The sequence below is a fragment of the Tachypleus tridentatus genome, chromosome 4, assembly GCF_004210375.1.
Source record: "Tachypleus tridentatus isolate NWPU-2018 chromosome 4, ASM421037v1, whole genome shotgun sequence".
NCBI classification, from domain to species: domain Eukaryota; kingdom Metazoa; phylum Arthropoda; class Merostomata; order Xiphosura; family Limulidae; genus Tachypleus; species Tachypleus tridentatus.
The window spans coordinates 109,436,380-109,463,286 of record NC_134828.1 but is presented as its reverse complement, the minus strand read 5'-3'; the positions used below and the strand labels follow the sequence as shown (position 1 = coordinate 109,463,286).

At 34.3% G+C, this 26,907-nt stretch overlaps 1 long non-coding RNA gene across 1 annotated transcript in view; it reads right to left on the bottom strand.

Annotated features, from left to right (window-relative positions):
- Positions 1-17,089, bottom strand: part of LOC143248402 (uncharacterized) — a 64,884-nt gene extending 47,795 nt beyond the window's left edge. Inside the window, exon 1 of the long non-coding RNA XR_013026970.1 lies at positions 16,375-17,089. This is a non-coding gene — a long non-coding RNA (uncharacterized LOC143248402). The remainder of the gene's footprint in view (positions 1-16,374) is intronic.
- Between the last annotated feature and the right edge of the window lie 9,818 nt (positions 17,090-26,907).

Genomic DNA, 26,907 nt, shown 5'->3' with positions numbered 1-26,907 from the left:
ATTAAGTTTAAACTTTCTAAACGTCACAATATTAACACGAGTGAATACATTAAGTTTAAACTTTCTAAACGTCACAATATTAACACGAGTGAATACATTAAGTTTAAACATTCTAAACGTCACAATATCAACACGAGTGAATACATTAAGTTTAAACATTCTAAACGTCACAATATTAACACGAGTGAATACATTAAGTTTAAACATTCTAAACGTCACAATATCAACACGAGTGAATACATTAAGTTTAAACTTTCTAAACGTCACAATATTAACACGAGTGAATACATTAAGTTTAAACATTCTAAACGTCACAATATCAACACGAGTGAATACATTTAGTTTAAATTTTCTAAACGTCACAATATCAACACGAGTGAATACATTAATATGACCAAGTGGTTCGGGCGCTCGATTCGCAATTTGAGTGTCGCGGGATTGAATACCCGTCACACCAAACATGCTCGCCATTTCAGCCCTGGGAGTGTTAAAATATGACAGTGAATCCCACTATTCGTTGTAAAAGCGTAGCCCAAAAGTTGGTAACGGGTGTTGGTAACTAGCTGCCTTTTTTTCTAGTGTTACATTGCTAAATTAGGGACGACTAATGCAGATAGTCGTCATGTAACTTTTCGCGAAATTCAAAATATACAAATGTGATTTATTGCAATTTTTAAACACCAGATTGTTTATCTAAGTTTTAAGAAGTTTTTAAAAATTATAACACTATATAATAATAGTATTACATTCACACTATATTTGTCGTATCTTTGCCCATAACACGTTTCCCTCTATCCAGGATATCTGGGATACAAAATACATAGTTGTGGTTGGATATTATTAACATGAACCATTTGATAGAACAACAGTATTGTTTGTATCCCTTTTACAGGCTTGCCTGGCATGGCTAGATGGGTTAAGGCGTTCCACTCGTAATTGGAGGGTTGCATGTTCGAAACCCCGTCGCACCAAATGCTCGCCCTTTTAACCCTGGGAGTGTTGAAATGTGAGAGGGAATCCCACTATTCGTTGTAAAAGCTGTAACCCAAGAGTTGGCGACGGGTGTTGATGACTAGCTGCCTTCCCCTAGTCTTACACTGCAAAATTGGGGACGACTAGCGCAGATAGCCCTCAAGTAGTTTTGCGCGAAATTCAAAAAACAAAACCAAATCTACAGGCTTACATGTTGTGTTTAAATTATGAAATGGCTTGACACTAATGTCTTTGATAAATATAATTCTGAATGTTTGACTTTTATACGTACATTGTATAATTATGAAAATGTTTTTATTTTTTATATTTTTATATCTTTTATTTATTTATATAAAGAATGAGTATGTATTCGCTTTGTGGCATCTAAACTTTCAGTGAAACAAAAGAAAAAAAAAACGTCTTAGCTTTAAAAGCAACCGTTTCAACTCCATATTTGCGTCTCTTCAAGTTATGTTACCATGGTCCCACTAATGTGATTATTGGTCAGGAACACTGGAATCAGTATCTGATTAGACATGTGCCTTTCACAGCTAACGTTTGAAGAGTTGTTGGTAAAGTTTCTGTTAAAACACTTGCATCCACAGAAGAGAGTCGTCTAACACGAGGGACTAGGAGTGATAAAAGACGTCACATCTGGGCGTCTTGTGGCTGTTCATTCAACTAATGAGATTGTCTACAGCTTTTCTCACAGTTCTGTTAATGGAGAGTTGTTAAGCCAAACCCTCTAAGCACTTTACACAACACAGAGAAATTAATGAAAGTAGGAACTGTGTAGGTTGTGTGAGCGCGTGCGTGTAAATAACGTATGGCTTGAATTAAAAGAGGTTCTTACAAATAGGAAAAAAATTAGAAAACGTCGCAAATAGAGTCAGATAAGGTGCTTTAGGGAAGCTCGGATTGTGAAACACAAATACACCAATTCTGCTACAATGATGCTAAACCTAAAACGTTTCACTGCCGAGACTGACAACAAATTGATATTTAACATACACAGCTATTCATGATCTTAGCAAACGTGTAGGTTGAATAAAAAACAATGAAAGTATCTATTGCTCCAACTCAACCGAAAGGAAGACATGAAGTGAAGTTCACTTTTATAAAGCACATGGTTTATAGTATTTTGTTATTTGGTTTCTAAACATTTTATTGTCAGGAGATCTGCTGACGTCAGTCAGGTTTCTTCTAACTGTTGGAAATTAAAATAATACTCCATGACGAAAAAAGCAAACGTAAGCTTTGAAAACTAGAAGTCATAAACTTCCGCTACTACACAAATCAAATTATGGTTATCAATTAATGGAAGATATTTAGTTTAGATTCAGTAACGAAAATTTTACTAACTTTGCTGTGTATTCAATAGGAACTTCAAGTTTGGTAAAGGCTTTAATATCTTCTTATTTATCACATACTTATAACATAATGTGGTAAATAATATACATCAAATATCTACACTTTAATGCAAATCATCAAACTTAATAACTGATTGATTTTTTATTGTGTAAATCCCCGTAAAAAAAAAGTCCAGTTTCGTCTCGAATAAGAGGCTCAAGTTCTTACTAATGCTAAAGAACGAATATTATTTTGAATACATGAGAGGCTGCGATATAAACGTTGAAAAACGGTTTTAAATGTCTTAATCCTCTTACTTCATAAAGGTACATTGGGTGGTTAAAGTCAGCTTTTGTTCAGTGAATATTTTTTTTTGTCTTTACTAGAAGGTTTGAAATCATGGCTATCCTGTGGTACGATCATTTATCTTCCATATTAAACCGATTTATTAAACAGTTTCACTCAATGTGGACGGGATGAGGGATCTCTTTTATCTAACTTTTTTTTGTTATTTGTACAAGGGACTGGAACTGAGATAATCGAACGAGACCCCCAAGCGGTGAGTGTGGAGTGGCTAATCCTGCGGTTTGCCACGATGTTTTCGAGACTAAATCATGCTTAACTGTAGACTTCTTTGCTTGGCTGCCCTGGCTGTTATCACTGAAGAGAACAGAGTGGATTTGTTCTCCAATTCGAGGTTGTAGTGTCTGCTCCATGAAGCGTACAGCTGTGATTTAAAGGGCGCTGTTAAATTCACGTAGGGGACCATCTTAACAGTTTATATAATGTTTCCAGCTATTCGGTTAATTGCTTTACATCACTGAAAGTGTACGTGTGGGTAAATTTTGAACATGTAAATATGTATCTTATTTGATTTATTGGATAAATACATTAATAAACATACCATATATAAATTGCGAGAACCCAAGACAATTTCTAGTATGTTCATCTACAACGTCGCATATATCCAGGCAGAACAAGAATGGTGATATATTAGATATCTCGGCACATTTCAAGTATTACACGAACAGAAACCAATTTATATGTTATTGGAGATATCACGTAAAAAGCAACCGTATCCCAGAGTGATTCTATTTTAGAGTTTACTGTATACTGTCTCAAATATTGAGAGATCGAAATTAAATCCTAAGATGTTTCAAATATTAAGAAACCAGGTGCTTAATCCCATGATGTCTTGGTTAGTATGGATATTATATAAAATAGATAAATCCCATGATGTCTTGGTTAGTATGATATTATATAAAATAGATAAATCCCATGATGTCTTGGTTAGTATGAATATTAGATAAAATAGATAAATCCCATGATGTCTTGGTCAGTATGGATATTAGATAAAATAGATAAATTCCACGATGTCTTGGTTAGTATGAATATTAGATAAAATAGATAAATCCCATGATGTCTTGGTTAGTATGGATATTAGATAAAATAGATAAATCCCATGATGTCTTGGTCAGTATGGATATTAGATAAAATAGATAAATCCCACGATGTCTTGGTTAGTATGAATATTAGATAAAATAGATAAATCCCATGATGTCTTGGTTAGTATGGATATTAGATAAAATAGATAAATCCCATGATGTCTTGGTCAGTATGGATATTAGATAAAATAGATAAATCCCATGATGTCTTGGTCAGTATGGATATTAGATAAAATAGATAAATCCCATGATGTCTTGGTTAGTATGGATATTAGATAAAATAGATAAATCCTATGATGTCTTGGTTAGTATGGATATTAGATAAAATAGATAAATCCCACGATGTCTTGGTTAGTATGAATATTAGATAAAATAGATAAATCCCATGATGTCTTGGTTAGTATGAATATTAGATAAAATAGATAAATCCTATGATGTCTTGGTTAGTATGAATATTAGATAAAATAGATAAATCCCATGATGTCTTGGTCAGTATGGATATTAGATAAAATAGATAAATCCCATGATGTCTTGGTTAGTATGGATATAGGATAAAGTAGATAAATCCCATGACACCAAAGGTATTATGGATATAGATATAGATAAATGCCATGAAATTTTAGTAAGGATCGATAAAGTAGATAAATCCCATGACACCAAAGGTATTAGAGACATAAATATTTGATGCCAGAAATTTTCAAGTATCGTAGAAATAAGACATATATTAAAACGTTTAAAAATTATGGAGGACAGGAAATAAATTATAGAACTGTCTCAGTATTATGGAGGACAGGAAATAAATTATAGAACTGTCTCTGGGAGGAAATTCTAAACATTTTTCAAGTATTTCAGGAAGTCAAGAAATAATGGAAGAATCAGCACATTTTCAGAATATACAGAATGTCGTGGAAGAAATTATCTTAATTTTAATAAATATTGGAAAAACATCAGTTCTGTAGGTCCTCAAATCAGAATGGAGGTTGGTAATGTTTAGATGGATAAACATCAGTTTGGAAAGTCCTCAAATCAGAATGGAGGTTGGTGATGTTTAGAAGAATAAACATCAGTTCTGAAAATCCTCAAATCAGAATGGAGGTTGGTGATACTTAGAAGGATTAAGTTTCTTTTATGTTTTCTTTTTAGAAACTAAAGGCCCACCAACATAACACAAGCACAAATAATGGCATGTTTTAAATTGGTGTCTTTAGAATGACTCATAGTCAATGTTTACGATCACCACTATATGTAAGTTTAACATACTACAAGCTTTTGTTTATATCTCTCTCTGTACTTCAGGGCCCGGCATGACCAGATGGATAGGGCACTCTAGTCGTAATCTGAGGGTCGTGGGTTGAAATCTCTGTCACGCCAAACCTACTTGCCTTTTCAGCCGTGGGGGCGTTATAATGTGAAGATAAAACTCACTATTTGTTGGTAAAAGAGTAGCCCAAGAGTTGACGATGGTTAGCTGCCTTCCTTATAGTTTTACACTGCTAAATTAAGGACGACTAGCGCAGATGTCCCTTTTGTAGCTTTGCGTGAAATTCAGAAACCAAGGAAACCAAACATGTACTTCAGAACGGGTTATTGTTTAAGTTTCTTATTCTATTATTAATGACTGCTTACAGTAGTCTACCATTGTATACTTGATAAACATTAGTGCCAAATAAACGAAAACTAGCAACTAACGGTTTCTAAATACAGCAAGACTTCATGTTTACATAATTTTACATAAAACTCGCTGTTACTTATTTGTTTAATTAAACGGAAATTATAGAATTTCGTCCTCATATACGTTAATAATACTTCGCACTTACGTTAAAATAAATACTGGGGAAAGTATAAACCAGGACAGACAGACGGACACAAATCACTTAAAGTTTTATTTTAGTTTTTGTTTTTGACTATTTATACTTAGTCCAGCATGGACAGGTGGGTCAAGCCATTCGACTCGTAATCTTAGGGTCGCGGGTTCGAATCCCGGTAGCACCAAACATGGTCGTCCTTTAAGCTGTGAGGGCGTTATAATGTTACGATCAATCCCACTATTCGTTGGTAAAAAGATTTGCCTTCCCTGTAGTCTTACACTGCTAAATTAGAAACGGCTAGCGTAGGTAGCCCTCGAGTAGCTCATCAGTCGGTTTCATGTGGGAGAACTTTTAGAGTTAAAGAAGAACGAAAATTCATCATTCAGCCGTGGCTAAAGAAAGGTGAACTGCTGTCCTCACATTGATGATAAAAGGAAGGAAAAATCTAATTGTTTAGGCTTTTATTGGACAAATGTGTCCAACCATCTATGGTTGGATTTCTGTATTATGTTGCTTTAGTATGTACTTATTACAGTTCATTCTAAGACAACACTAGACTACTACTTTTGGATAAAACTTGATAGGGAAGGAATTTCTTTTATTTTTAAATCACCAAAGCTATTGATTTCTGGATAAGGAGATAAATCTGTAAGTGTTTACGTACCAGGAAAATAACAAGTATGTTTTATGAAACTTGGTTAAATTATATTAACGTTAGATACGATGTGTTAGCTCATCGAGTGGCTATAGTGTGTCCGATTGTCCGAATATAACGATGGCAGTTATTTGGTTTTAAGGGAAGGTATTTCACTTTCCTAACTTCGTCCCGCTCGCAAATATTTTAAGAAGTCAAGAAATTAATTGTTTCGGTGGTGTCGGTCAAAAGGTCAGTGAATGCCTATTGCAAGATTTGGTAAATGTCAGGAGGGCGTCGAGACAGAGTGAAAGCCAAGGCCTTCATTGAAGGAGATGGTGACGTCACTGATATCGGAGTTGTAAAATCTGGACAAACCATTTACTCAACAAATTAACGGGCTTCACCAGAGCCACCTACTGACAGGGATCTATAAACCCAATGTCTTGTCCAGCTTTCAAACCTTTAGTTTTTGACAGATCTCAAACAAACATAACATGTACTTTTAAAACCCATCACCTCCATACTTTAGAGAGTTACATTGCGGGGTCGGGTAATATCTAACTTTTTATGAACCCGAGGGTAAGTTACGTTCCCTCTTCTATTGGCCTCTACCAAACTTCGAAGTCGCTTATACGTCATCCCGGGAGTGACATAGGTGGATTAGCCTACGACTCTTACTGCCTTATACCACTATTAATGTTCTCATGTGTTTCTCCTGCTATTCTACTGATCTCTACCTGACCTTGAAGGCACCACGTGAAACACAAAGACTCCCGTTCCTCGTGGTGCTTATGCTTTTCACCGTGTGTTCAACGGGCGTGCTACACAGCTATTTAACTTTAAAACCTTAAAATACATGGAAGCTACAACTCTGAACATTTTTCGTTTCTTCTTAACCTTCAAATAATCAAGTTGGCTCTATCCCGTGCAGTACATTTGTGCTCGTAACACTCGATATAAATAAATACCTGATCAAAAACAAAAGTAAAAATCATTCATACGTTTACATATCGGGATCCCAGCAGTGATTAATTACAATAATACTTAACATTTTATGTGTTACTAATATGTTATTAGAAAGATTTACCAACAGGCTGATGAATCGCAAAAAAAAAGAAGTGTACCTGATTATATCAAAAGAAACACCTGTTGGCAGCTCAGTTGATTGAGTTTCATCAGTAATATTACGAAACAATTAGGTTTCAAGAAGTTGGGAGAAAGATACACTAACGGAAAAACGTGGACGTTAATCGTGTATTTTCAAGTTAGTGACACCTTATCCACTACGTAAGTTAAACAGCCAGATCAGAAACTCCTTATTTTGTAGCTCCTGGTGGAAAGAAAGGTAACTATTCGGAAGAATCCACTGCTTTAGCGACTGCACTTATGAGTAAACATAAGTCATCTTTTTCTTAGTAAATGAAAATGTTGCCAATCGTCTAAAATTACATGTGTGTAAGAACAACGTGTTCGAATATTACACGTTGTTACTTTTACTGTCTCGTAACTTTGGTCAAAGAGACCCACGTTTTCTCAGACATTGAAATACTAGTTATATTAAAGATATAAAGTCAATATTTAATAGCACACAGTAAATATATATAAAAGGAGGCTGTTCTCCTTTCAAAATACAATAAAAATGTTTCACGTAATTTTATTGTGTGTTATTAAACAATGACTTTATTTATTTAATAAGTATGTGTGGAAGCTCATATGTCGTTGTAATCTCAATTTAAAAGCTAACTTAATTAACCTTATTAAAAGCTGTGTAGGTATTTTTAAACGAAAGGTCTGAAGATAAACCTAGCTAAAAGTAAGCTGGACCTTTTAGTCCACCAAGTTCTCAGTCTAAAGACTTATTACGTTAAAACTGGGTTTCGATACCCATGATGGACACAACCCAGCCCGTCGTGTAACGTTGCTCTTAACAACATACGAACGAACTGTTCTGAGTAAAATATTATTTACTGAGTTGTTTCTCTGGTTTCAAACGTATGTTGCTTGTTCTAAAATTACACAAAGAACTATAATTTATTCTTATATAAAATCGTACATGAATTTGTTTTACGATTAAAATCATTTTGTTTGAGTCTATCCGTCATTTTGGAATAAAGTTTGTTTCATTCTCTCAACTCAAAAAGACATTTTTAACTGTAATGTTTGCGCACGCGTAACGTTTTTTTTTAACAGACATTTCCTTGGGTGATGGACATCAAAAAAAAACATAATTCCATGTATAACTTATGTACAAAGGAAATATAGTTAAAAGTTATGCAACATATTCGAGTTAGAAGCTGGTTTGCTTGTAAGTAAGCACAAAGCTACACAGTAGGTTATATGTGCTCTACTCACCCCAGGTATCGAAACCTGGTTTCTAGTGTTGTAAATCCGCAGGCATACCGCTGTGCCGCTAGGGGAAAGAAATAGGGTGAAGTACAAAATTACTCCTGGGTTATGTTAATATATAAAGTAGGATTACATTAGTGATTTGTGTTTTGTTTGTTTTGAATTTTGCGCAAAACTACACGAAGGCTATCTGCGCTAGCCGTCCATAATTTAGCGCTGTAAGACTAGTGGGAAGGCAGCTAGTTATAACCACACACCGTCAACTTTTGGACTACTCGTTTACAAATGAATAGTAGGATTTACCGTCACATTATAACGCCCCTACGGCTGAAAGGGCTAGCAAGTTTGGTGTGACGGGGATTCGAACCAGCGACCCTCAAATTACTAGTCAAGTGCCTTAACCACCTGACAGTGCCGGGCCTACATTAGTGTGAAACATCTGATAACATGTTGAAATTTAATATTTAAAGTAGCGTTAAATTAACTATAGTAATGTCAGAAAATACTGTGGAATTTACTATTTAAAATAGCGTTGCTAGAAACACCAGGAAACATGTGGCTTGAATTTTAAAATGTGATGTTCATAGTAGCAAAACTAAAAATTATTATAAAATACAGTCAACTTAAAGACATTCGTACTTTATTTAGTTAATAGAAGCTTAAATATTCCTCACTTCGTTATATATTGTTGTCAACAATCACCCGTTTAAACTTAAATATTCCCCTTGATTATATTCTATTGTTGACTTTCACCTACTAAAACCTAAATATTCCTCACTTCGTTATATACTGTTGTCAACATTCACCTACTTAAACCTAAATATTCTCCACTCGTCAATTCTATTGTCGACTTTTACCTACTAAAACCTAAAGATTCCCCACTTCATTACGTTCTACTGATTTGTGAGAAATGAATTTTTTTTTTTTACTTCTTTGACTTGTGACAAGTTTTCTAAAACAATTGTTATTTTGTGAACGCTTTTAGAAGGTTGCAAGGCGTGATAAAATTAATTATATTTGTAATAAAACATTATGTTAGACCTATTTGTATGTTTTAACGTTATTTATCTGTTCCAGTATTCCGATCGGTACTGTATTTCTTGTGTTCCAGTGAGCATGGACGATACGCGTTTTCAGCAATAAATATGACAAATTTTGTGAAAATGAAATGGTGTTTTTATACACATTTCTAATTCTTAACTATCCGTAGAGACAAGATCAGGAATGTAGTGTTAGAAGATATAATAGGCCTAGGATAATGTCTGATGACCAGTATAATTAAACAGGTTTTTTGCCTCTTTTCTTCCTGATGCTGGTTTGAAACAAATGAATCATACAGGTTCTTTACTGTTTCTTTATGGTCTACTGTTGTCTTACACTTACTGAAACTTACAGGTTCTTTACTGTTTCTTTACAGTCTGCTGTTGACTTACACTTACTGAATCATACAGGTTCTTTACTGTTTCTTTGCGGTCTACTGTTGTCTTACACTTACTAAAACTTACAGGTTCTTTACTGTTTCTTTACAGTCTACTGTTGACTTACACTTAATGAAACATACAGGTTCTTTACTGTTTCTTTGCGGTCTACTGTTGACTTACACTTACTGAAACATACAGGTTCTTTACTGTTTCTTTGCGGTCTACTGTTGACTTACACTTACTGAATCATACAGGTTCTTTACTGTTTCTTTATGGTGTACTGTTTAGTTACACACAATGAAACATACAGGTTATTTACTGTTTCTTTATGGTGTACTGTTTAGTTACACACAATGAAACATATCTATTCTCTACTATTTTTATGGTCTACCGTTGTTTTGTACTTACTGAAACATAAAGGTTCTCTGCTTCATTTGGTTCTCAGCTATCGTCGTTCGCTTCCTGAAACGATTTACTTTCCAAGCCTTCCTTTCATTACAACTTCCATTTGTGTGGTTAAAAGTAAAGCATTTTGAGATACAGACCTTTTAGTGTAGACAATCGTGTTCATGTTGGGAGAATTAATCAGTTTTAAATATCTGTTTAAACAACTAGTCCTGTATAAGGTTGATCAACTGAGAACAATAACTCCGCCCTCTGTTGGTACGATAATTTCCTTTTATTATCTTAAAACTGACTGTTTCTAAAACTTTTGACAGTTATTGATCTAAACAAAAATAGCGAATGTTTATTTTAAATACAATTTTAATAAACAAAATCTAATTTGTATTTGTAATATATATTGTTCAATTAATACAGTGTTTATCCGTGTTTATGTGATATGTTTTTTAAACAAATGTGTTCAAATGTTTGCCATACGTTTCTCGATTTCTTCGTTTACATGCATACTCATGTTGTTAAATATAATCTGATGTGGTCCTGCTTTAAAACAAACATAATCTGATCGTTAACAGTATAAAATATATTAAACAACATTTAAACAAATATTATTACATCTTCATGTGACAATTTCATTTACGAAAATTATATTTCACATTAAACAAATTCTTGTAGGCCATGTACTTTTCACTCGACAATACAATTGACCAATTGAGTCAACAAATCTCCCAACAAGTACAAATAATTTCAACGAGGGGCAACCTCAGATAAGAAGTAACTGATCTGTATTTATGTCAACCCGAGTTTTGATAGATACGCAAATATTTTAATAATACAAACTATAATAAACATTTGTATGTCAGTTGCCTATTCTTGATTGTATTCTGAACTTAATTGTGAAGGTTTTTTGACGTAGCCGAATAAACGTATCCACTAGAATCAACTCTGTTAAAACATTCTTATGGTATAGCGTATTAACTAACTTTAGTTTTATATTCCATTAGTTTAAACTCTTATTGGACTAAATAAGCTTTTAAAAACTATAAATGATGTTCAGTGTATAATTAAGTATTTTGAAGAGACAGGTATGTAAAACACCTAGAAAGTTTGATATTTTCCCCCAGTTTAATTTGTGTGTTCTACTCTAAGTCTGAATTTAGTAACTTATTCCCAGATTGTCCCCGAAGAAGAGAGGTCCACCTTTCGAAAGCGCTCGGGTAATAAAGGTTTCTATTTCAGTTTTATCAAGACTTCTTGAACCCACGTGTTTTTAGCAAATCACGAATATCTCATTGTGGGGTGTTAGTTAATAATATATGGTATAAAAGTTATTAGTTGAGTACATTTGTTTTCCTTGTTACTGTAATTAAGATGTTTACCTTTTCTAAGTTTTATTATTATTAAATATGCTCTAACTTCTTCGCGTTTTATTTTTATCTATTAATATAGTATTTATCATTATTTTTCATTTCTCTCTCTCAGTTTTATTTTGTGTTTTAAGTGACAGCACTTAATTGAAGTGCAATTAGTTGTTTTAAACTCACATCATAGTGTGTTTGATATATCGTTTCCTTTGTATAACAGTATTTCAGCTATTTATTTCACGATTCTGATTAATTCCTCATTTATTATTTTCCAATGGGTTTCATTGGTCGGAAGATTTTGTTATGCTTTTTCTGGAGGTTTTGTTTAACTAGAGTAATCTCTTGATACAAAGTTTAACAAACATTGAAGCTAATATAGTACTTGAAGCTAGCAACTACTGTTTGTTGGTTTCCTAAGTAAGGTAGACTATATAATAGCTTTAATGTTTCTTTAATTAACGTCGTTAGCTAAAACGTTTACTGTCTTAAAATTTCTAATATTATAATTTTATTAAAGAAATTGTTTTGATTCTTAGTTCACTATACGCATTTAGGATTTACTCAGATCTATTAAGCTGACCGAACTTCATGAGATATTATTGGGTTTACGGCCGAAAATGTTGCTAACAGCGGGGATACCCAAATTATGAAACACTTTATTCGTATCTCTGTAAATAAGAATGTAATAATATATATTTAATTACATGTTCGCGTTAACGTATACTTTAACCTTAGTGTTATTGAAAGTTAATATTAATGAATATGGCTGTGTATATATATATATATATGTGTGTTATTTAATAAAGTTTCTATACATTTAAGTTTTGACGGAACCTTTTCTATAGTTACAAGTTTAAATTAGTTTCCTATATTATCAATATAGTTTTGTTTTGTATGCCGTTTAACATTATTTTATAATATACCATAACTCTCTTGTCATATTTTGTCTTTACGTCTTGTTTCTGTTTATATCATCTTTATTATCTTCAAGTGGTATTATCTTATACCAAATTTGGTGGTATACCTGACATTTCACTTATTTTGGTAAAGCTTATTATCTTCGGTCATTGAAAAAAAAACCTTCAAACCAATATCTTATCTTATATCCACCTTTCAGGTGCATCCTGGGTGAAATACACGACGTTTCTTTCATTCAGAACATCCTTATAAGTTTCGGATGTTAAAGAGACCTTTTCTAACATCTACCACTTTTCACACACTTCAGTTCTCTACAACATGGACGATATAAGTAATGTTCGAAACAATAGATCGTCTCCTTTAAACAAGCCAATCTTTACTGGTTATATAAAATGTGGATACAGTCTACCGTTTGAATGAAGAGGTACAAGAGCTTTTATCAAATATATATATATATATATCGTTAAATTAATAAGTATAGTTAATAATAGAGACTGTGAGGAAACAAAATGGCGCCCATAATGAACTATTGATGGGCGTTTTTCAATATCTAAGACATACTTAAACCATTCACTTACTTTATTTTACATTATTGATAACACTAATATTAAAACTCCATTGTTTTATGTCTTTACAATGGCTATATAATTTTTTTTTTTTACCCTTGTAAAACATATAAATGAATTGTCGTGAATTAATACCATCATCAGACGAAGCCATTATTAATCACGTGTGATCTGGCCAGCGTAAAATTCAAGTTTAGGCTTAATTGATATCACGAATATCAAATCGCGTGAAATCATTTATTAAAAATTACTAATCATTTACTGGGTATAATGTACCTTCCAAGAACAGTGACAAAAACTGGATGAAAAATTACCCAAGGAGAGAGAAATCCTTTACAAGTTGCCTTAATGAATTCCTTATCTCTCCTTTACCCTTCTCGTATTTAATCGTTTCGTATTTTATATCGATCAAGAAATAACTGGCGGAACACTTTTTACTGTAAGTACTTTTTAGAGCTATTTATTAACTTATCTTTCCTCCTCCAGGCTTATAAAAAAAACAATGACACTCTCTTATCTTTTTTTTTCAATATTTCTTAATTGTGTGTACGCGTCTTCGTATTCTGTCTTTCTTGTGGGATGAGAAAATTATTGATAAATAATTACCAGCATTTATAGTAAACGTTTTTTATCAGTTTTTTATTTTCCCAAGTCCTACATCTTTATCAATTCAGGTTTTACTGCCCTATAACAACTCAGCTGTCTGAGTGAATGCCACATAGTTCATGAAATCGTGTGACATTGATTAAATTATTAAGTAATATTCCGGTTGATAATGCTTACGTACGGACTGCAGTTACATACAGACTTAGGCCCGGCATGGCCAAGCGTGTTAAGGCGTGCGACTCGTAATCCGAGGGTCGCGGGTTTGCATCCCCATCGCGCCAAACATGCTCGCCCTTTCAGCCGTGGGTGCGTTATAATGTGACGGTCAATCCCACTATTCGTTGGTAAAAGAGTAGCCCCAGAGTTGGCGGTGGGTGGTGATGACTAGCTGCCTTCCCTCTAGTCTTACACTGCTAAATTAGGGACGGCTAGCACAGATAGCTCTCGAGTAGCTTTGTGCGAAATTTAAAACAAAACAAAACAAACAAACTTACAGACTTCAGAAGTACGACAACTCTCGGGATTCTTGAACTTAAAACAATAAATATAACTAAATTGGGTTTATCTTTATTAAGAAATTTGTTTTTATTATTTCTAATGCTCCGCACATTTGTTTCCTTCTTCCTTTGGTTTGGATCATAAAACCCTGTACTTACCATCACCCAACTTGTTTTGTTTATTATAAATTAATGTCCTTACTATTAAACAGGCGCTACGAACTGATTTGAATTGTCACTGTCAGCACCTCCTAGTGTTTGCATGAAAAGTCTCTTTTTATTGAACTTGGTCCGTTTTTTTCTTCATGTATAAAAGCTTCATTTGTTGTTATTTTGCCCTGTTCTTGCACTCAGGTGAAGGAAAAAAAATAGATTGAAAATTAACAGTCACAGTAATAAGGGTAAGACGAAAAATATTTGCGACGTTGGATGTTTTGTGTTTTTTTCTTGTAGGAAAGCTACATCGGGCTATCTGCTGAGTCCACCGAGGGGAATCGAACCTTGGATTTTAACATAGTAAAACCGTAAACTTACTGCTGTACTAGCGAGGGACAAGTTAAGTATTCGACATAAGTTTATTTTTTCTAAGTTAAGAGTTAGTTGACTTATGTTAAATAATATCGACATCTCTCATTGTTAAGTAATATCATTTCACTAGTTTTAGTGGTAAATGTTAGTAATTCACAGTTTTAGGGTGATATATTAGAATTAAACAATTTTAGAGCTAATTACTAGCAATTCTGTCAATTTGTAGCTAAACATTAACAACTCAATATTCTTAAACTTAGATTTTAGTAATTCAACAATTTTCGGGCTATATATTAGTAGGTATACAGTTTTAGAGCTATATATTATTAGGTATACAGTTTTAGAGCTAAGTAATATTAGATATACAGTTTTAGAGCTATATATTATTAGATATACAGTTTTAGAGCTAGATATTATTAGGTATACAGTTTTAGAGCTATGTATTATTAGATAAACAGTTTTAAAGCTAAATATTAGGAGCTATACTGTTTTACAGATATCTACTAGCAGATATACAGTTTTAGAGCTATATATTATAAGATATACAATTTTAGAGCTATATATTATCAGATATACAATTTAAAGCTAGATATTATTATGTATACAGTTTTAGAGCTATATATTATTAGATAAACAGTTTTAAAGCTAGATATTAGGAGCTATACTGTTTTACAGATATCTACTAGCAGATATACAATGTTAGAGCTATATATCATAAGATATACAATTTTAGAGCTATATATTATCAGATATACAGTTTTAAAGCTAGATATTTTTAGGTATACAGTTTTAGAGCTATATATTATTAGATATACAGTTTTAAAGCTAGATATTAGGAGCTATACTGTTTTACAGATATCTACTAGCAGATATACAGTTTTAGAGCTATATATTATAAGATATACAATTTTAGAGCTATATATTATCAGATATACAATTTTAAAGCTAGATACTAGAAGCTACATTGTGTTACAAATACCTACTAACACATGTATTAACTATTGTGCACAGAACATTTGATGTTTTTATATTCATTTTCACCCACTAGCTTACTTTTAAAACATTCTATTTACAATATTTTATTTTTACTTGAAACTTTTGCTATAAAGTGCTATGCGCATTTTTTCGCACAGTTGCGTATGAACGTGTTAGATTTCATCAACCGACAAACACCCTGAATAGCATTTTGTCGATTAAAACATATACAAGATTGATTTGTTAACCATAAAGAAAACCTAAACCTTTAGTAACACTTGCTGTTTATATTATATTAAATTTTATAAGTAATTGAGACAAAGAAACGACAACACAGAGTATGTTTTACTTGGCTTAAAGAAATGGTTAACGTTTAAATATTTTGATAATTTACTAAACGCTGTTAAGGAAGACAGAAAAACCGAGCACGTGAAATGGGTTGATGCTACCAATGCTGAGGGCTACATCCGTCCCACCTCGTCAACATTTCTACCGGTTAATGCATCATAAATATAATGAACACAGACCTATACAAAACACACCTCGAGCTCTCTTGGGAAGACCTTCTTTGTTTCTTTGTTCTTCTGTTTCCAAGGGATTTTCCAGTATAATTTTGTAGAAGAGTTAGAAAGCACATCCTTTAGATTGGAAAAGGCGTGTGTAGTAAGTCCGTCCATCAGGTACAGTGATTGCCTTTAATTCGTGTTGCTTCGTATAAAGTTGCGACGAATCCTATTATCTTCTTATCTCTCCAGTAGAAACCGACGGTTTGAGTAATGTTAGCTTATATTTTGAAAGATGAACGTACACTGCTCAGAATGTTAATTTTGACTTTTCGTGGTCTGCACGGTTTTACGCGTGTTCTTAGTGAGTTAAAGGTTAGGTCCGCACGCGATTAACTCATCAGTTCTTCTGATAGTACACAACTTCGTGGGTCTCCTAGCAACACGTAACCGGTCGAAATGGGCCTGCATTCTTTGGCTGGTTTCTACTTTTGTTGAAGAAACAAAAGAAAGCAAACATCGCACTAATACTGCATTCATAACAATGTTTTATCATACACCTAAACCATGGAACTGTCTGCAATGCATTCAAGCGAATATACATTAAGAACGATAAGTTAAGTGGTTACATTTAAAAAGTTACAGTCTAGTATACGTACACAGAGGGGACACGCTTGTAAGAGTGAAGCATACGTACACAGAGCAGATACACAAGTAAGAGTGGAGCATACGTAGACAGAGCAAAAACACTTGTAAGAGTGGGGCATACGCACACAGAGCATGCACACTTGTAAGAGTGGGGCATACGTAGACAGAGCAGACACACTTGTAAGAGTGGAACACACGTACACAGAGCAAAAACACTTGTAAGAGCGGGGCATACGTACACAGAGCAGACGTACTCAGAGCATACACACTTGTAAGAGTGGAACATACGTACACAGAGCAGATACACTAGTAAGAGTGAGACATGCATGCAGACAGAGCAAAACACTTGTAAGAGTGGGACATGCACGTGAGACAGAGCAGACACACTTGTAAGAGTGGAACATACGTACGCAGAGCATACACACTTGTAAGAGTGGGGCATACGTAGACAGAGCAGACACACTTGTAAGAGTGGAACATACGTACACAGAGCAGACACACTTGTAAGAGTGGAACATACGTACACAGAGCAAAAACACTTGTAAGAGCGGGGCATACGTACACAGAGCAGACGTACTCAGAGCATACACACTTGTAAGAGTGGAACATACGTACGCAGAGCATACACACTTGTAAGAGTGGGGCATACGTACACAGAGCAGATACACTAGTAAGAGTGGAGCATACGTAGACAGAGCAGACACACTTGTAAGAGTGGAACATACGTACACAGAGCAGACACACTTGTAAGAGTGAAGCATACGTTCACGGAGCAGGCACACTTGTAAGAGCGGGGCATACGTACACAGAGCAGACGTACTCAGAGCATACACACTTGTAAGAGTGGAACATACGTACACAGAGCAGACACACTTCTAAGAGTGGAGCATACGTACGCAGAGCATACACACTTGTAAGAGTGGAACATACGCACACAGAGCAGACACATTTACAAGAGTGGAGCATACGTACACGTAGCAGACACACTATTCGTATGTTCCCCCAGTGATTCAACAGTAAGTCTGAAGACTCGTAACTCTAAAACCAGAATTTCGATACCAGTAGTAGACACGACGCATTGTGCAATTTTGCGCCTGACAACAAACAAAATCCATCTCGTACTTGTGGTCTCTGGAAACTAATTTTGTCATGTAGTATTAATTTTACCATAAAAATAAATGCCATTATTTTTTTTCCTTTTAATATTTGAAAGAAAATTCAAAATGTCAAGTAGCATGAACTAAGTTACTTACAAGATTGATGTAGATATGCTAAGGTAGTAACACGTTAGCGCAGACGCGAATTATTGCGCTACAGACGTCATGTTTACTGCTTAGATATTTATTAAGCGGTAAATCCGCGATTATACAACAATGATTAACTTTATGACTAGGAGGTTATTTGTAGAAGGCTATTAGAAAAGTGAGAGTGTTAAACATTGAATCTGAAGAGGACACATTCCAAAAGAAGAATTACTCAATATCCTCTACGGAAGAAAACAACGACAAAAACTCTGTACAACAAAACACGTAAGGCAGCAACAAGTTTTGAACGACAGCTAATTCATGACAACAACCACGCCCACAAAATGGATGCTGCGGCTATGAAAGATAACTTTTCGAGTCATAAAGCAGTTGTAAAAAACTGTGTTTATCTTTTGGTACTAAAGATATTAGACATTGGTTTGAAAATAACGATGTCTTATAGATCAAAACTTCATAAGCGTCTAAACACTTTTCGCAACCATCAACAGCTGTTTCCGCTGGAAACAGGGCTGAAGAAACTGGAATCCTAGACGCTCATTCAAGTAGATTTCTGTTAACTTTTATTACTATTAGTTTCCTCTTATGTTCCTCGTTTGTTTTCCCTAAAAGAATTTAGTTACTTTGGTCTACTTAAACATGGTTTCAGAAGCTGACATCCATATATGAGGGTACTGATAGAGTTTAGTGACTTTGGTCTAGTTAAACATGGTTTCAGAAGTTGACATCCATATATGATGGTACTGATAGAGTTTAGTGACTTTGGTCTAGTTAAACATGATTTCAGAAGCTGACATCCATATATGATGGTACTGATAGAGTTTAGTGACGTTGGTCTAGTTAAACATGGTTTCAGAAGCTGACATCCATATATGATGGTACTGATAGAGTTTAGTTACTTTGGTCTAGTTAAACATGGTTTCAGAAGTTCACATCCATATATGATGGTACTGATAGAGTTTAGTGACTTTGGTCTAGTTAAACATGATTTCAGAAGTTCACATCCATATATGAGTATACTGATAGAGTTTAGTGACTTTGGTCTAGTTAAACATGATTTCAGAAGTTCACATCCATATATGAGTATACTGATAGAGTTTAGTGACTTTGGTCTAGTTAAACATGATTTCAGAAGTTCACATCCATATATGAGTATACTGATAGAGTTTAGTAACTTTTGTGTACTTAAACATGGTTTTAGAAGCTGGCATCCATATATAAGTGTACTGGCCATACCTCGTTGTGCCTCGTAAAACTGATTATAATATAAATTATATTTCTGGGCGATGTGGTGTAACCTTGGGGAGATGGTGAACCTGTGTCCTATTTGTTGGCCAGATCATCTTTCCTGGTTTTCTGTGAAGGAGAACCATTATCATACGTAGCACTGCCGTAAAATACGGCTTACTTCAATAATTCGTCGATACATTATTGAATATTCATGTATCATGGGTCTCTAGTTCACTGAATGTCATTACATCAAAGTCCTTCAATAGTTTCTGGATGAGAGCACCCATCTAACAAATTGTTATTTTTTAAAAATAATTTTATATGTTTTTATCATTTCAGGGGTCATCTTGTTGATAGTTGAAATAATTAGTTCATTGTTTAAAATGTCCACACCCGCCAGGAGAATATTTATAATACTACAATAGTGTTAAAAATATCAAATTTCGAAAGCAGTCCGATGTGTAAAGTATCACCATTCCAGAAACTATTTGTCTTTTTGTGTTTTAAATACAGTCGAAATTCAATCCTTAAAATAGAAGTCGTAAAGATATAAATGTGAAAAAAATTCATTTTGTGGCGTTGATGTAATCTTACCTGTTTCTTCTTTGAAACTAGTAACATAAACACACATTATGTATCTGAATAGTTGAGCTCATAAAAACACTTCTTAAAAGAAAATCTTACGGTATTTTAGTGAAGGTCTAAATGATCTTAGTTTTCCTTATAGAACTTTGCATTTTGCAAATAAAATAAATAATTACTTTATTATGAATCAGTAATCATAGCAATGAGATTAAGTGTCAGTGAAACTGTATCGGTGAGATACATAAATATATAAATATGAATAAATATGAACAGCGAATGTCAAGTAACGATGTATTTACCTTTTATAGTTATTTTCATTAGTTGTTTATGCTTTTAAACTTTTGCATGTTTTGAGTATATATGTGAGTATTATAATAATATTTTGCATCTCGTGAAGCATTAGTGGGATTATGGCCGAAAATGTCGCTTATAGCATGTGTACTCAACTAATGTATTCTAGGATTTAGTTAGCTGATGTATTAATTTATAAAATTAAGTGCCTCAACTTAGTTTACTATACAGGATTCTCTTCATTAACGTATATATTGCATTAGATTTTAGCCCTGACAGACCTTCTACTAGTGTTTTAAAGCAACTGATTACGAGACATCAGCTATCCAATAATTCACAACCAACCAATACATAAGCAGTCAGTGTTTGGAATCTGAAAAGGTATCCGTCCACGTCAAAACTAAACAAAGTTTCTTATTTTTCCATTCCTTAACAAAATCCCGATTTCGATTCTTATAAATTGAACTAATTTATGATAGAGAAGTAGTTTAAAATATCCTGCAGATGAGAAGGTAGGTTAAAATATCAGACATAAGAGTAAAATCAATAACATTATTGTAGAGTCAGCGTACCTATTCGTTGTCATATATTATTCAAGCCCACCTCACGATGTACTTTAAAAATTGCTACAACGTAACCCTTCTTGTATAAATAAGTAGTTATGAGATGGTTCGTTTGAGGGCGTTGAAGAAAGAAGTACTGTTTGGGTGGTTCGTTTAAAGTAAACATGGTAACGTGTAATTACTTATTTAAAGAAGGGCATACTGTCAACACCTAATTAAAAGCACGTCTAGCATACGGCCATAGGTAAATTATACTTTAAGATACTCTGTTATTTATGAGACTAGTTTGGGGATGAACTCTTCTATTGTGAAAATGATGAGCTGCCAGCGTTGCTGAGAGTTGTACAATAGCTCGAGCTATCAGTTTGACCACTGTACTGTTAATAATATTCTGTGCGAGTCTCTAATCTTCCTTGTTACTGCGCTCTTCGAAATGATTTAGAGCAACTTTTGAGAGAGATTAATTCTTAAGTAAACTTAATGGAACGAAACAAACTTACAGTCGCGCGTGCAGACCCCTGAGACTTGAAATGCCAACTGAATAATTGCAATATTAGTATGTGTTATTACTGTTTGATTTAGCTAAAAGAGTACTTCTAATACGTAATAAATTGATCAGTCAGGGCAAGAAACAATTAACCCCAGAGTTCAGTTTCTTATCAGTTATTCAAGTTTAGAAGCGACAAGTATCACGGAATCATTATCACATTTATTTATAATAATTATAACTTGTTTAATAAACACATTTTGTAGAGTGCATTTCATAACAAAGTTAAGAAAAACTTATTTACTTTCATATTAGATTGATTTTTTAAAGCTATCGCTCATGACATAACTTATCTAAATGTCCTAAATTCATAATCTCAGGATTTTATTACATCTTTCGAGTTTGGGCTTTTTTTTTTTTAAATTTCGAGCAAAGATACACGAGGGCTATCTGTGCTAGCCGTCCATAATTTTGCAGTGTAAGACTAGAGAGAAAACAGCTAGTCGTCACCACTCACCGCCAACTCTTCGGTTGCTCTTTTACCAATGAACAGTGGGATTGACCGTGACTTTGTAACGCCCCCAAGGATGAAAGGAAAAGCATGTTTGGTGCGACGGGGATTCGAACCATCGATCCTCAGATAAAGAGTCGAGCATCTTAGCCGCCTGGCCATGGCGGGCCCCGAGCTTGGGCGTTTGAGCAGAAAGCGGTTTTAACACTGACCAGATTCAAAGGTGTTACCATTAAATTGAACTGTGGTTGGTAGCTTTGAATATATAATCGCTTTGTGTGTAACTAGAAACATGAATCTATATTCTTACATTTACGAATACAACCACACTTTTACTATCATAATTATAAAAGGCAACTGTCAGTCGGTCAGGGTTGATTCTCCAAATTTCGTGGGTTCATTTCATTTTAATACTTGGCGTTGTCATTGCCCATTCCAAATTACAGTCGAATTAAATCACTAACAATGGATTCAAAACTGAAATATTTATCCACGGGCAACTTTCTGTTCATGTTATATTTCTTGACCATTCTATCCGTACATCAATATAATAACTTTAAAGATAACTAGAACAACAAACACACAAGCTGTAAGAACATGACGTGGTCATGTACCTCCTACAAAACTATTTAATTGTTGTTGTTTTGAATTAAGCACAAAGCTACACAAAGGGCTATCTGTGCTCTGGCCACCACGGGTATCGAAACTCGGTTTTTAGCGTTGTAAGTCCGCAGACATACCGCTGAGCCACTGGGGGGCAAACTATTTAATATCAGCAGATATTCTAACGTTATTAAACCCCACTAAAACGGCTCAGCATGGCCAGATGGTGAAGGGACTCGACTCGTAATCCGAGGATTCCAGGTTCGACTCCTCGTAAAACCAAACGTGCTCGCCCTTTTAGCCGTGAAAGCATTATAATGTGATGGTCAATCCCACTATTCGTTGGTCAAAAAGTAGCCCAAGAGTTGGCGGTGGGTGATGATGACTAGCTGCCTTCCCTCTAGTCTTGCACTGCTAAATTAGGGACGGCTAGCGCAGAAGATAGCTCTCGCGTAGCTTTGTGCGAAATTCAAACCAAATCCATATAATTCTTCTGTTTTTGTTTGTTTGTCAAAATAATCGTGAAGAGTGAATTTAGTCAACGCCTCACGTGAAAAATTGAAGGTCATACTAGAGGTGAACGAGCTTTAGCCAAGCTACAAAGACATTGTTAACCGGTAATTTACCTGTCAAGACATCCTGTCACGTATTTTACCGAATTAGTCCAGAAGAAGCTTACTTCATATGTCCAATTATTCCATTCAGAACTCTTTTTAACTGACGAATTGTGTACTTACAATACTGAATGACTAGTGGTTCCTCCGGTCTGGCTTCATACCCTCCGGTCACTCTTGAAAACCTCTGGTAAATACCCTGCTATCGAACAGGTATTCACAATTATTCTGGGAGAAGATAAAATTTACTATACTATTAACTTGGTTACATGTCATAAGTTCGCCAACCCCAACCAAAAAATTTTCTAATCGAAGTGATAATTCTTACCTTAAAACGTAGAATATGTGAATCAAAAGCCACGTTTATTAAAGTTTAAATACAGTTTCATAGTTTCTCCAAAGAGGGCGCCAAAACTGGTATGTAATTTTCAAATACCACAGAGAGTAGAGAAAGAGAGCGCATGCGTGAAAATATTTTATGTTATAAATAGCTTAAGACAATGTGGTTTTTAAAGGCATAATTAACGTGAAACAATTAATAAAGCTTCTTCTTGTATGAGTATTTGTTTAAAGGAGTTAAAATTTTACTCTAATTTAGGTTGTTTTAACATTTCATTCAGGCCCAGAATAGCCAGGTGGGTTAAAGCGTTTGCACCAAACATGCTCTTCCTTTCAGCCGTGGGATCGTTAAATTTAATGTGACTATTCGTTGGTCAAAGAGTAGTCTAAGAGTTGGCGGTTGGTGGTGAAGACTAGCTGCCTTCCCTCTAGTCTTACACTGCTAATTAGGGACGACTGGCTCTGTTAGGCCTCGTGTATCTTTGCGCGAAATTAAGAAAAAAAACTTCATTTATTGTGTAATTTAAAATACGCAGATTGGCCCTGTGACTCAGCTTTGAATTTCAGAGCTGTAGAACTGAGTTTTACTCTGTGCTGTGTCACAAAATGTTCCCCACTGTGGGTGCATTATAAAAGGCAATCCCTTAGCGTGGATGGAGGGCAGGTGGCAAGGTGTTGTCAATTGATTAATTAGTAGCTCAAAACTAGGGACGGCAGCAGATCGGCTTAGTAGAGATGTTATAAATACTGTACTTAAGAAAAATAAAGTGTCAGAGATTTAGGTTCTTTTAGTAACTCTTCTTTCACTTTGTATGTTAAAGGTTTCGTTTCAAGTTGAGAGACTAAGTAGGATAATAAAGAGTGCGTTAGAGAACCAGTATCAGGGGCATTTACGTTAAAAAATAGTGTTTTATAAAATTTCTGTGATTTGGTATTAATAATACGATCATGTAAAACCTGCGTGTTTGGATATATAGGTTTTTATTTTGTGTATTACGCATAAAGCTATATGAAGACTATCTTCACTGGTTGGAGACAAGAAAGTCAGTTAATATAATCCACCACGAACTTTGTTATGGCACTAGTTGTGTGTTAAGCGTCACTTTTATAACGTGCTCATAACCACCCTCACCACACTCTAACAGTATGGAAGAAGTGTTTATATTATTTTTTGTTGTTGTTGTCGTTTTGTTGTTGCAAAGCGATGTGAATCGCAGGAACAGAAACGATTAGGCCTCGCTCGAACACAGATAAATGTTTGTACTGGTTATTTTTTTAATTATATATAAGTTATCGTTTATTGTGCAAGTTAAGACAAAATCGAGGTTTTCTGTGACTTCTGTGTCATGGTATTTCTTGTACTACATAACTTAAAGCGATACGAAAGTTCCACTTTATCACTGTCAGAAAACTTGAAACGTTTGGGTGATTCAATTTCGTTCAGAAATATTTTAATCCAAAACGTGTTCAATGAAAGCAAATTTTACACACAGAAAATAACAAGATCGTGATCAGAGCAACATTGGTGAAGTTAAAGCTAACAACAAAAATAATTGGAAAAGAAAATTTTATGTGTTATCATAGATAGTTTTGCTGATACAAAATTGAAACGTCCAACAGGGAGAAAATGTCTAATGTGTTGTATAAATTTATTTTAATAAATGTATTAGCTGTTTAAGCTGTTTCTTTTTATTGTATAACATATTTGTTTAAAAAAATCAAATAGGCTCGTAGAAATGTTCCTACGCGTTCCTTTCAGTGAGAAAAAAAAATTAAACTTTTGAAATCAAGGTTTTTCTGGCTATAACCCAAAAAAGAAGTGTGGAAAAAAAACTGACGTATTTACACACGTGATACATTACAGAACCGTCTTTCTCTTTGGTTAATTACCATCAGTGAAAGTCCATCATACCGCGTTCCAAACGAGCTGTGACCAGCGTCCGATTTAGATAGTAAACAATGACCTGAATCTGACCTTCTAAATGCTTCATTCCACGGACTTCAAAATTTCAAGAACTGATCTTGGTTTCCACAAATTCTCGAGACATCAAGATGAAACAACAAGCTTTCTATTGAATTCTTTTCTTGGATGTTATGTGTGCGAAATAGTTACAAATAACAGTCATCTTTCTTCGTGAGATGCGAAGAATGGAAAGAAGATGTTTCGTTACACGTGTCAACACCTTGGTCACGTTGAAAGGCTTTCTTTGTTTCTTATAGCGTTACAGTTGTTCTTTGTGAGAGGAATGTTACTCATCAGCTATACCTAACACTTTGAAAACCTTCCGTCTTGTAACACTTTATCAGAAACTCGACTTTCACAATTCTCTCTCTCATAAAAAAAAATTGAAATGACATTCCTAATCAGTGGACGTTTGAAACCTAACTTTAGAATCGGGCACGTAAAACTGGCAGAATCACCAAGCTGAACGAAACGACAAAATTAATGTTTGTTAGCGAGAAAAATACAATGTTCGAGTTTTGTTATTTATAAATACGACGCTACTAGTATTTGAATACTGTATAGAACCAACACGTTAACTGACTGTGAGTATTCATCATATATAACACTATATAACACAAATTTTGTTCCTGGATAGTATGTGTGTCATTTCTAAATTGCTTGTGTTGTAAAAGTACAGAAAATGGCCATTATTCCCTTCAAACTTTTCTTTTGTGATCTGGATAATGAAATTTAGAAATTAACCTATTTTCTATGTAAGAACTGGAAAATTTTCACATTTTCATTTACATAAGGTCTGAATAAAACAACATATGAATCAAGATTTACTTGTATTTATTCTAAAGTTATACAAAAATGTTTAGAAGTGAGTAGTTTTTCGAGACTTACGACTGTAATGTAAATCACTTTCACGCGTCAGCCCCCAAATATAGTCTCCCATCATGTTTTCGTTATACGCTCCCAGGTCACAAAAGCAAAGTTTGAAGAGAAAAATAGGTCTTTTCTATTTACTTTAGGCATAAGCGATTGGAAAATAACACTTTCTGTCCAGGAACAAGAAAAAGTAAACATTTTGTTACATAGTGTAATACATGATTTCATAAGAGCCCCCTGCTATTCATATCCTCAAATGAGGATGTTGCATTCATCGTTTAAATGAGGTGGCACATGTTTATACTATAACCATATTTTAAGGTTCCACATGTATACATTTAATAAGAAACTAATGATTCTCCTATCAACTCCGTAAAGTCAAGGTCATGAAAAGTCCGAACTACATTATAAAATAGGATCATCACATTTCCTTACGTAAAGTTAACAAATCAAGGTATTTAATATATGGTCTTTTAAAGTTTTTACTACAAGCTCTACACCATAGTCAATATTCCCATAGAAATATTTAGTTACTTGAAAACCTGCAGGATAAATTAGGAAAACTCGCACTGAAATGACACATAATACGCTTTCAAAGATATA